We start from the raw sequence: 11,945 nt of genomic DNA on the forward strand, positions 1-11,945 counted from the left end.
TAGGTGAAATCGGTCGATATATGGTATAGGTCTAGCTGCGTATTCATACATTTTATATTATATATTTAAGATATTTTAATGCATATATCAGTCAATATATGGTAAATCTTAACTAAATTACCTGAACATATGGCACCAAAAACTATTGAAATCGGTCGCTATCGTTCGTCAACCTTATAGACTGGATATGAGAATTTCCGACCTATATATTGAGTTTACAACGTTTAAAAAGTAAAAATGCCATAGAAATGCTTTCAAAAGAATTAGGACGCCCGTAATTGTGATCTTCTAACTAAGACCTGCCATTTTATTATTCTTTAACAAATCTATGATTTGAACAAGGATTAAAAATATTATATATTTCGAAAACCGATTAAAAGAAGAACTTTCAAATTATTTCCAGATTTTCATGGATACTACAAGAAACCCGACTTGACTAAATGGAAGAAAGGAGAAAGAATCATGCCTTAAAAAATTAAAATCAATGAAATTCTTATTTAAGTTAGTTTTTGCATTTGCCTTCATTATATGGGTACTAGGGTGTGCCAAAAAAACTAACATATCGAATTTATGGGTTAAAATGATTAAAATACAGAGATAATAATATCCCTACAAAACAAGATTTTAAGCTTTATTTTAAAAAGTTTCGGGGAGCATGGAAAGTTTTTCATTTAACACTTAAAAAGTCTATTTTTATTAAAGATACTACAATTGTTGGACCATTAAGCATAAAACCCAGAATATTATACAGCATAAAATTTCTTAAAACATCTAACTCGGGTAGAGTTTTTGCAGTTCAAACATTTTTATATTTATTTAAATACTAAGGTATTCTTGTATAGTTTTTCAGACTGTATTTGTAGTCCTTCGAACATTGAGAAGCATAACTGAACTATTTTCGGATTTAAAAAGGGTTAATCAGAGACTGATATAACGGTTTGATTCAATTACATGGTTGAAAGTTTGTCTTCATTTATAAATATTTACATTAAAAGTTGTTACGACGCTGCTTTGATTATTAAAAATTGAAGAATGGTGAATCGAACAAACAACTTGCATAAATTATATTGGAAGAGCTTAGTATACGTAGTTGTGTAGTTGAGGTATATACATAACCTCATTTGCATTAATTTCCAAAGCATAAATGTCTCATTTACAAGAGAGCAAAAGGCAAGCTTAGCGAGCAAAGAAGTGGCGAATCAGGTGCGGCTTTTACACACTTTAGTAACTTTTAGAGCATTTCACCAGAAATTGGCTATGCTAAAAGTAAAAAAAAAACATTTAGTATTAATGTTCAGTAAGGAAGTACTTGGCTATAAGTAGATAAGTGGCAAGCTATTTATTGTACCTGGGAACATATACGATTATGGTTATTCCTAGTAATAGCAGTTAGTTGGTGGAGCACACACGACTGCGCCACTGTTGCATTCTTGCAATAGAAAAGAGGAAAGAAATAAAAAAGTGCTGTGAGTGGCATTCGCTCTAACGGTGTACAGAGTAATGCAAGCCGCGTGCCAAATTCTAGAAAGTTGGCAAGCAGCAGCAGTGAGCAGCCACTACAACACATTTGTTGTTGCTGTAAGTAATGCCATTGTTTTATTTGCGGCACTAGTCGCTTCCTCACTGCGGCTGGCGGCATCATTATGACGGAAATTGCTAGATTGCATTACGAATGTTTCCGCTGGCGTCGCAACGCCAGCCAATGTGCCGAGTTCAAAAGCGAATGGTACGAAATTTCAGCGCTGTGTTTGTTGTTGTGTTTGTTTGTAACCATTACAATGGTTATATTATATTATTTGAAGTTAGGCGAAGTAAAAAAGCAGACATGTTTTTGTTTTATTCTTTTTTACTTGAATTCGATAACCTTTTTGTGGGCCCAAATCGTGTTTTGTTCATTTTGTGATCCTTTTCGCACATTCCACGTTATTGCAAGCCCAGTTTTTTTGCTGTTTTACTTTTTTTCATGGACCGCAAAAAAAAAAATGTTGCTACAATTTCTCTTATTATACCCTGAATAGGGTATACTAAGTAATAAATAATAGAAGAAAACATAGGAGATCTTATAAATTATATATATATATATACTCATTTAAGTAGCATGGCGAGCGGAGCCGATCGTACCACTATAGCACATACATGTATGTAGCTGCCATACAAACTGAATGATCAAAACCAACTTCTTGTATGGAAAGTTTTCTCATTTAACGAGATATCCTCACGAAATTTGATGAGTATTTGCCTATAGCAATTATGAAATCTCCGAAGAAATTGTTTAGATCGGATCATTATAGCATATAGCTGCCATGCAAACTGACCGATCAAAACCAACTTCCTATGTGGAATATTTTGTATTTGTGAAGGGTGTTATAGCTTCGGTGCAACCGAAGTTAACATTTTTTCTTGTTGTAATATAATTTTTATTACATAATATTTCATATGACTGGTTAATAAGAACCTTTCACTAATTTACTTGTTTCAAATTTGTTTGTTGTTTATTAGACACATTTCAAAAATCTTTTACACAAGGTCGCTTTGCTTCGTTGTGGCGAAAGAGTACAATTTGTGGTGCAAAATAAATTGGAAAAGTTGTTTGTGAAATTAATATGTGAAAAAGGGTGCTTGGCTGGTGTTAATTAGCAAGAATGAAAACCAAGAAGATGTAAATTAAAGAAAAAAAGCAAAAGAAAAATAAAAAAACAGGTAAGAAATTTTTAACAGCTATTATATTATATAAGTAGTCCTTCATTATTTTTCATTAAAATTAAATTTTATATTTTTCGAACTTTTTGTTAATACTTTTTCATGCCTCTTATGAATTAAATTCTCTGTATCTGATTTAGATTCTCCATTACTTTTATTTCTGGAATTTTTTCTTTTCACTTTCTTTTGTTCTTCCAATTGGCAGCCAAAAGTGCGGTCAGCCGAAAATTTTATGATTGCAATTTTTAGTTGATTGAACCGCGTAAAATTTAATTTTTGTTGTCATTGTTTGTTTTTTGTTGTTATTGTTTTTAGGTTGTAGCAATTGTATGAGCTGCTATAAAAGCTGCACTTTGTAGCCAACGCCTGCTTCTGCTTTTTTCTAATTTCTTACATTTTCTTTTCCCTTTTACTTTTTGCCTTAGAATTTGGTGAATTTGCTCATTATACTGATTTTTTTCTAACTTAATTTTTTATTTTCATTCTCCAGAGTTTGTAGCATATTTAAAGTAACTATGTAAATTGGCAAAAGATATGCAATATGCTTCGAAAGCAACCTTCGGGTTTTCTTGCCAGCAGAACGATTTATATTTTTGTACTGATTTCGAATAGTACTGCGCTTAACTAGTTTATTGTCGTGTCCTTTTTGAAGTTGTGGATCAAAGTAAAATACAAGTAGTGATGAAGAAAACATAATTCAGTAATCTATACAAAATCTGTTATACAGTGTTAGGTTATGTTGGACAAAAACTTTTATTTTCAGGCCATTTGTTTTGGATATTGGCTTATTTAAAAATTTATTAAAAAATCAAAAAAAACTATTTATTTGCATGAGCAGCAACAACTGAGTGTAACATTGTCTTCATCTTCGCTTTTGAAAAAAGTATGAACCACTAATGTCTTCGGCCTGAAAACCACACCAGATAGGTCGGATTTGAATTGAAATTAGGTCGTTAATTTGGTTTTGTGTATGGAAAACGTCAGCCAGAAGATCGGAATTGATGATATTAGGAATATGAGATTCAGACTAAGGTCTAAACCAACTTAACTCATATCCAGTGGTAAACCACATAATTTTCAAGGAAACTTATCTATTTAATTTTCTTAAAATATCACATATTTTGACCAACCTGTACGGTGGTGGCTCAGGTGGAAAGTCGGAAATTATTATATATGCTATAACGTGGGAGAAAAGGGGACGGGCTGATTGCATTAATTAGAACATTTTTAGGTATACTTAGGAACTTATTTTCAAGTAATTTTATAAGTATATAACTCATATACTGAACGGCATATTCGTCATCAGGCTTGTTAGAAATACGAAAATCACTATATGTAGTATATGGGAGTGGGGGTAATTCGTATATATGGTATAAGACCTACTGGAAGTTTGGAAATTTTGTATTAAATTTGTGTTAGGTATATGGCGGCTAAGAGAAGCCTTCATCCGATTCAGCCCATTTTTAGCATACAGGCATACTGTTATCAGAAAAGAATTTTCTCCGAATTTCTATAGCATATCTTACCGATATTGACCGATATTTTGGATAAAATGTTCGCTGTAGGAACTGAGGTCAACATTTTCGGTATCTGGGGCTTGAACAGTTGTAGTCTGATTTTGAAAATTTTCGGTCACAAGGTGACCTAATTTAAGCGCACTATTCGACCAAAGTTTTATTCCAATACATTCATTGTTGCTTGCTTTGCATACCGGAAAGTGCAAAAATCAGATGGAATTTAAAATTGTGTTATATGGAAAGTAGGCGTGCTCGTAGTTCTATTTCACACATTTTCGTACAGGAATATAAGAATGGCAAGATAATCTATAATAATAATAATATAAACTAAATTTGGTCGATATCGGTCGAGTAGGTCCTGAGATATGAGTTTTCGCCTAAATGTGGGCGGTGCCACACCCATCGTCCAATTTTGATCCTGGCACTCTTAAAGCCTTATTGTATCATCCTGGGTGTAAATTTTAATACCTCTTAAGTAGTTTTTAACCAAAACCGTTATATGGGAAGAGTGCGGTGGTATAATTCGATTTCATTCATTTTTACACTGTCGCCATGAGTTTTTATCGAATTTGCCCTATGCGAATTTGGTTATTGTTGCTTCAGTGGTTTAGGAGATATGTACACTAATACGCTCTTTATTTTCCTAATTCATTAGTTAATCAGCATTTAATTGGAATTTTTCGACTGAATAAATGAAGAATAAATAAAGAAATTGTTTTGTTAAATAAATTAAATTACCACATAATTGAAATTAGGAAAGCACAAAGTGGAGCTTTCATCGAATCAGACCTATAAGCTCTGCTAAAGCAAACAGGGTGTGTTTGTATGTGAGACAAATATCTAAGTTTGTAAGTCGTAATGCAATGTCGAGTGCGTAATTACACGTTTAACAGTTTTGACATTGTATTACATATACAATAGTGGTTGGTTTTAATAATGAAATTCGCTGTTTTTTGGATGATGATGATGATTTTGGTTGCCAAAATTTATTTTAATTAAAATCATACGATTTGATGTATTTTTAAATAAAGCATACGGTAAGCCAATTTGAAGTATTAAAAAAAATTTTGTTGTGTTGAATACTAATAAATTTTAGATTTTAAATCGTCGATATCCTACCGCACATATGGTCTGAAAGAGACACGGGCAGAGTACAGAGCCGTCACGCTCTCAGCGGTGTGATAAAAACAATTTATAAACAGGCTATAAATACTAAATAAATGCGAAACCTGCGGATCCATTCAAAATGTGAAATTACACTTTAAATTGAAAGCTTAAAAGATTAAATCTTTATTGGAGACAAAAATTTCTATCTAAAAACCTGAAAAAAGCTCATACTTTGGAAAAGTTGCCGAAAAATAAAAATTTATAATTTCTAGTCGTTTTATGGCAACATGCTAAGTTACTGAAAATATTTCGGCAGAATAACTATAACGACGAAATCACTTCATTTCATTTTATTTGAATATGTTTATGAATCGCAAGACTTCAATTTTTGTTTTCATTATCTCATACGAAGACATAAAGCCCAACTCCTGTTAACTATGAAATCTTGTATATACTATTTTATCACCTCTAGAGTGTCTTTTTATTGCGCACTCCTCAGAAGTGTTGTACTGTCTGGTGATATTTGATTACTCATTCAGAAGTTAGACCATTACGTGAGTTCAAGTCTTCTGATTATATACATCTGTGTTGTCTAACGATAACAAATGATGTACGAATTTTTCACGGCTTCTTTAATAGATCTGTTTGCCAACTGAAGCATACTTAAATAAAAATTACGTTTAAAATAAATGAGGATTATTGCAGAATGACCCTGCGATAATATAATTTAACTGTGAGCTCTTATCCTAAAATTCTAAAAATATATAACCACCTTTAAGTTAAGAATATATACTTGTAGAAACTAAAACCTGAGACCTGATGAGATCGCAATAAAACTCTTAGTCAATGCCCGAGCATACTGAAACACTTCTTTTCGGGAATCCACTAAAAGAAATACTGTTATGAAAGTAGTATCATGTTTATAGTGGTTATAAAATATGTTAGACCAACAAAGAGTTGTGATGTAAATGTTCTCCACAGTATATTAAAAACGTTGCCTACATTTTGGCGTGGCAAAAAAAAGGTCAATAAACTCAAGTTTGTGGAACCAAGAAAACGAGAATAGCTTTTCTGTAAATATTAAAAACAAAAAACAAGAAAAACGTTAACTTTGCTTGCGCTGAACTTAGAATACCCTTGACAAATAGAAAAATGTTCGATGCAGGAACTTGATTAAACATCAGTCGATTTGTATGGCTGCTATATGCTATAGTCATTCGAACTGAACTATTTGTTCGATTTTTGTAGCATGGCTATAAGCACTTGACTCTAAGCGTTTAGGTTTTATATATCTCAATAATTGAGGGATTATTTCTCGCATATACAGACAGGCGGACATGGCTAAATCAACTCAGCTGGATAGCCTGGATCCTTTATATACATAGATATATATGGTACCTTATAGAGTCGTCAACCTTTTCTTCTAGATGTTATAAACTTCGTGTTTAAGTTCGAATATACCCTGTTCGTGGTATAATAAAAAAATATTGTCATCAGTGCATTTGGTACTTTTATTTTTATTTAAAAATATGCACTGTTATAAAGTCAACTGAGCGTAAATTGAAATTAATCACTTGTTAATTCTTTAATTTTTAAATCTAATTGAAATCACACATTTTTATTTGTCCACCCTTCCCTCTAAAAGCAAGCAAGGCCCAAACTGTCAATGAAAATACAAGAAAATTCAATTAGGGGCGCATCAAGCGACAAATAGATTATATGCATTTGGGTATTAAAATAAATTTCGCCTGCATGTATGCTACAAAATGCACACACAAATCAATATAAATATAACAACTGTCAGTTATATGTAAGTTGGCAAATGTAAAAAATGCAAATTTATTAAACCGACAAAAGTCTGTGTCGAGCGAAGGTATGGCAACCGAGAGGCCGAAGGCTGTCAGCAGCATAAGTGATGTAAAATCCGAAAACTCAATACCTCGATAAGCAATAACAATTGACGAAAAGAAAAAAAGAAATAACTCACACAATATTTCTGTAATTGAATAGTTAATTAAAAAGCAATCGATTGCCTTTTAACATTTTAACCTCATTTTGTGGCTTCAACTAAAATGAAATGCTGAAAAATGTACGAAAATAAATACACACGAATACAAACTCGAGTAATAGGTATAACAGGCCGCATGTACAATTGTTGAACGAATGAGTTAACCACTGAGAAAATGAGCTGAGCTGAGTTGCTAAGTGAATTTGTAGTAGTTAAGTATGGGAATTGTTTGTGTGAATCTATACACATTTTAAGGTGGGTGTCTGCCCGCAAAACTATGCTACGAGTTCCCAGTCTACGGCACACATACATATAGGATCAGTGTGGTTTTACGCCAGGGGATGATTTAATTGAATTTTCGGCTCGGTAATGTGGTCTGCATGCTGTATGCAACCGGTGGTTGCATGGAAAAAAATTGAAAATTCATGACTAGCGGTATGATCTGAAGCAGATTTGACAGGTGTCGACAGATAAATACAGACATCTGCACTTAGAAGGAGATAGCATGTATTGTAATAAAATCAGCTAAGCTCATTTCAAAGATCGTTAAATAAGGTTTCACAAATTTTGTAAAATTAATTTGAATTTATACAAGCATATAGTTCTAGTTGGCTTGAGCCAGGAGCCAGGACATATATTTCAGGACGAGTTCGCGTGTATGCAGACAGATGAACAGATGCACACGACTAAATCAACTCTGACCATATATATGGTATATAAATTTTATAGGATCTCAAATGCTTCCCTCTGGTCGTTATAAACTTCGTTGCAAACTCAATATACCCTAAATAAGACCAAGCTTAAAAGAACACTAACTGTGCTTACTCAAAATCCTTATATCCAAAAGCAAGAATAATGATAAGCAACTATTTAGAACTACATAAATCCATTATCTGCATATTGAAATTTCTTGTAGAATACCTTGACTATCAGTAAAATATTTGAAAGAAACCACCTGACTAAAAATATTTAACTTCAAGATCTCTCTGTGTAAAAATTAACAAGATAAATTCTCTATAAGATTTCCAAAAAAAAATATTTAACTTAGCTAAGATCTTTCCTGACTGGTGCTTCAATCCTATAACGCTGATCACATATTGAAAGGAGAACTATTGTTGCAGACAGATATTAGAAAATAGAGGATAAGAAGCCACGTTTTAATGAAGCTGTTCTCGTAGTATTTCTGAATTTATATAAAACTATGACTTGAAAATTCAATATGCACCTTAATGTAATCATTGAAGCTTAATAGTGTGCCAGATTTAAAAATAGGCAATTAAAGGAAACTAATTTTCTTTTGAAGAACTTGTTTCTTATTTGAAGGAATTCGACCAATCTTATCAAACTCATACACTACGAAAATAATTTATTCTAGAGAGTCTCTAGATATTAACTCCCTTTAATTTGTGTTTTGAACATTTTGCTTCGAAAGTTGTTTTAGTTATAGAGCAGAAATATATTTCTGCTTGTTTTATCAAACTTTTTAAATAGTACGATCCTTTTAAAATCATCAAAGACCGAGAGAATTTCGTTAGGACAGGTTTTTCTTTTAAAATAAATACCAAGAATGGCGGAAACTATTTCGTCGGCAAAAATAGGATTAAAAAATATTGTTTTTATGTAAATGTTCATGATTGTAAAAATATCTAAATTTCTGGAGTTTGCATAAACCCGTTGAGAATTACGGAAGTGAGTTTAGGTTGAACGAAATAACTGACTTATACAATCGATTAGTAAGTTTCCAGGATATTTTTTAGGATATCATACCAATATGTATCGACATTGTAGAAAATTTTTAAGCAGCCTTTTTTTCTATTTCATTGGTACACAAACTTAAAGACCGAACTTTGGTTAATTTCCTAAACTTCAATACCAAAAAACGTACCTTTAATGACATCACCGAATTGGTCACAGAATGTAGAGCGATTCAGTAATTGTTTCGCTCAGCTTCTTTCAGGGTACTCATACCACCCAAACATCATCTAAAAAAGCAGTAAAGCAATCCAGCGCCACCACCCAGCTAGCCCAGACTCCAGCACACTCCTATGAGGTAACCAAAATGAAATTAGCACACGCTCTGAGCAACGTTACTGTTATGCTTACTTATATGTACAGTAAGCTTGTTGTTGTGCTATTACGGTTGGTCGGGTGTGTGTAGTAAAAATTGCTGACCTTTTAATTTTCGCACTTTGTGTTGAAGATTTTTGCAGCAAATTTGGTAATTTGGTTGCTCAACAGTTGTGGCCAGCATGCAACTCTGAAGTTGAGCTGCTGGGCGGTTCCGGGAAGACGGCTTGGTCTGCTATGTACAGTTCTGTAGCGGAATTAATTGCAAACTAGTTGCTCAGGTTTTGTTGTTCTTCTTCTTTTGTGCTGTATAAATTGGTTTTTGGTTGTTTTGCAACTGTTGTTGTTTGTGTTTTTTTCATGTAGCTATTCGGTATGCCGTAATGCATAGCTATTAAGTATATTGCACATTTAGTGAGTGAAATTACGAGTTGAGGTTAACGGAAAATACAGAGATAAAAAAAAATAATTGTGCACACTCCTCTTGTTTCACTTACACATAAATGGATATATGTTTGTGTAAAAATTAATGAAGTCCTGTTTCTGGTGTTTTTGGTACTTTAACCTCTTAAAGCTGTGGGTGGGTATAGGCTAATTCACTTCAGATGATACTAAAGAATGAGAGAAGTTATTAAGAGAGGGAGAGATTTAAAAAGAAAAGGATAAGAAGAGAGAAAGATAGCGAGGCCGATAGACACGGAGAGTGATATAATTAGACATTTGAGATTATAATAAGTTGCTGTACGGGATAATTATCAATGTCAAAGTAGCCCTGTATAAGTATTGATAAATAATATTTATAATTTTTCTTAAATTAATAAACCCTATTGCGTTTCGAGCGAATACTTGTTTCGCTGGAGCGTCCTTCCAATATGAGCTGGCGAACGCGGTCGCTCGATATTTATTCCCTGACCCATGACTATGTCGTGATACAGCTGTCGTTTTTCGGGAAACATTAGGCTTCGCCAACTCGTAAAGCGGACTTTTCTCTAGAGCTTTTTGGCTCATTAGTTTTTGACATCGTTAATGCTTCAACGCCATAATCGGATCGATGTTGGCGCTCCTGGCAATAAAAAGCTTTAGATTTGGTGGTCATTCTTCGAGAATCATGCAGCATATAATCAAAACCTCTTCAGAAAGGTAAAAAATCACAAATATGTTATTAAGGATTTTCCTTAAATAATTTTGTAAAACAATACTCAGATTAACCCCACTCAAAGTCAGACCCCCAACACGAAATAGCCATTACTTATACAACTTAATTATAATTTATATCAATTAGAAACCCGTTGTGATTACTACGAAATCAAATGCTATGTCTAAACATTTACATAATTAAATGTTAATCAAAATAAAGCTCTTTTAACTCCCAAAGGCTATTGACACCTGAACACACCACAGGCAACGCAGCGCCGGCTTCATAGGGTTCCTTGAAGTCAAGCGACAAATGTTATTAACCTCGCCGCTTCAAATGACTTTTACTCTCATTGAAATGCAAATGAAAGAACAACAAAATATTTATTGGAAAATAGAGAGTACACCAGGGGCCGAATGACTAAAAGACGTGCAGAGATTTTAAAATTCAAAAGCGGAAAGTAGACAAAGGCGACTGACTGCGAAAGGTGACAAAAGGTGAAATGAGTAGTGAAGACTTAGTGGAGTTGGTGTTGAAGATTGCGGGTGAATCGGAGCGCAATAAAGTGCAAATAAGCAATAGTAACAACAGCGTGGTAGTATACTCGTATTAGCAACAACAATAGTGACAACAACAAAAATGATGATGAAGCGGCCATTGACTATTGGACTGAAATTACTAGTGGCAACGAGCACTCAATGGCGTCTCGTCAAACAAACAGGCAGAGCAGGCAAATACACACACATATATATTAACATAGATATATCCACACACATATACATATACACATACATAAATATGCATATGCTAAAGTCAGTGGCAGCAGTTTTAACAATTTTGCCCCGAAAACTGCATTAATATTGGTGCAAATATGAGTGTATACATGCTCATAACGGCAACTATATATATGCGTGTGTATATGTGCGTATTTATATGTATGTATGTTGCCCACTTGCTTCCGTAATGGTTGCCTACGGAGCGGACCATTCATTGCCGCTGTCAATAGTGGCGACTAATCGTTTTTGATGTTACTTTTGATGGTTGTTGTTGTTGTTACTTTTAAAGCTAATAGCGCCATGCCAATAAGACACACAAACACACGTAAAGTACATTGAAAATTCACAAAATTTGTGGAATTCTAGCCACTGAATATGCAACAAGCTGCTGATGAAAGACAAAAACAGCAACAACAACAACAATAATAACCTCAAATATGCACGCAGACTGTGACAGACGCGACGTATGACTACAGGGTTGTGTTTGGCTGTGTATATAGGTGTGTGTGTGTGTGTGCTTTTGTCAGGCAAGTCGATAGAATTGTCTAGTTAACATCAGCTAAACAGAGGAATAATAACAGAAACAGGTGTCTTATTAGCATATAAATGAAATTGGTGAATAGTTGGCGCACTCA

The sequence above is a fragment of the Bactrocera oleae genome, chromosome 5 (assembly GCF_042242935.1).
Source record: "Bactrocera oleae isolate idBacOlea1 chromosome 5, idBacOlea1, whole genome shotgun sequence".
NCBI lineage: Eukaryota > Metazoa > Arthropoda > Insecta > Diptera > Tephritidae > Bactrocera > Bactrocera oleae.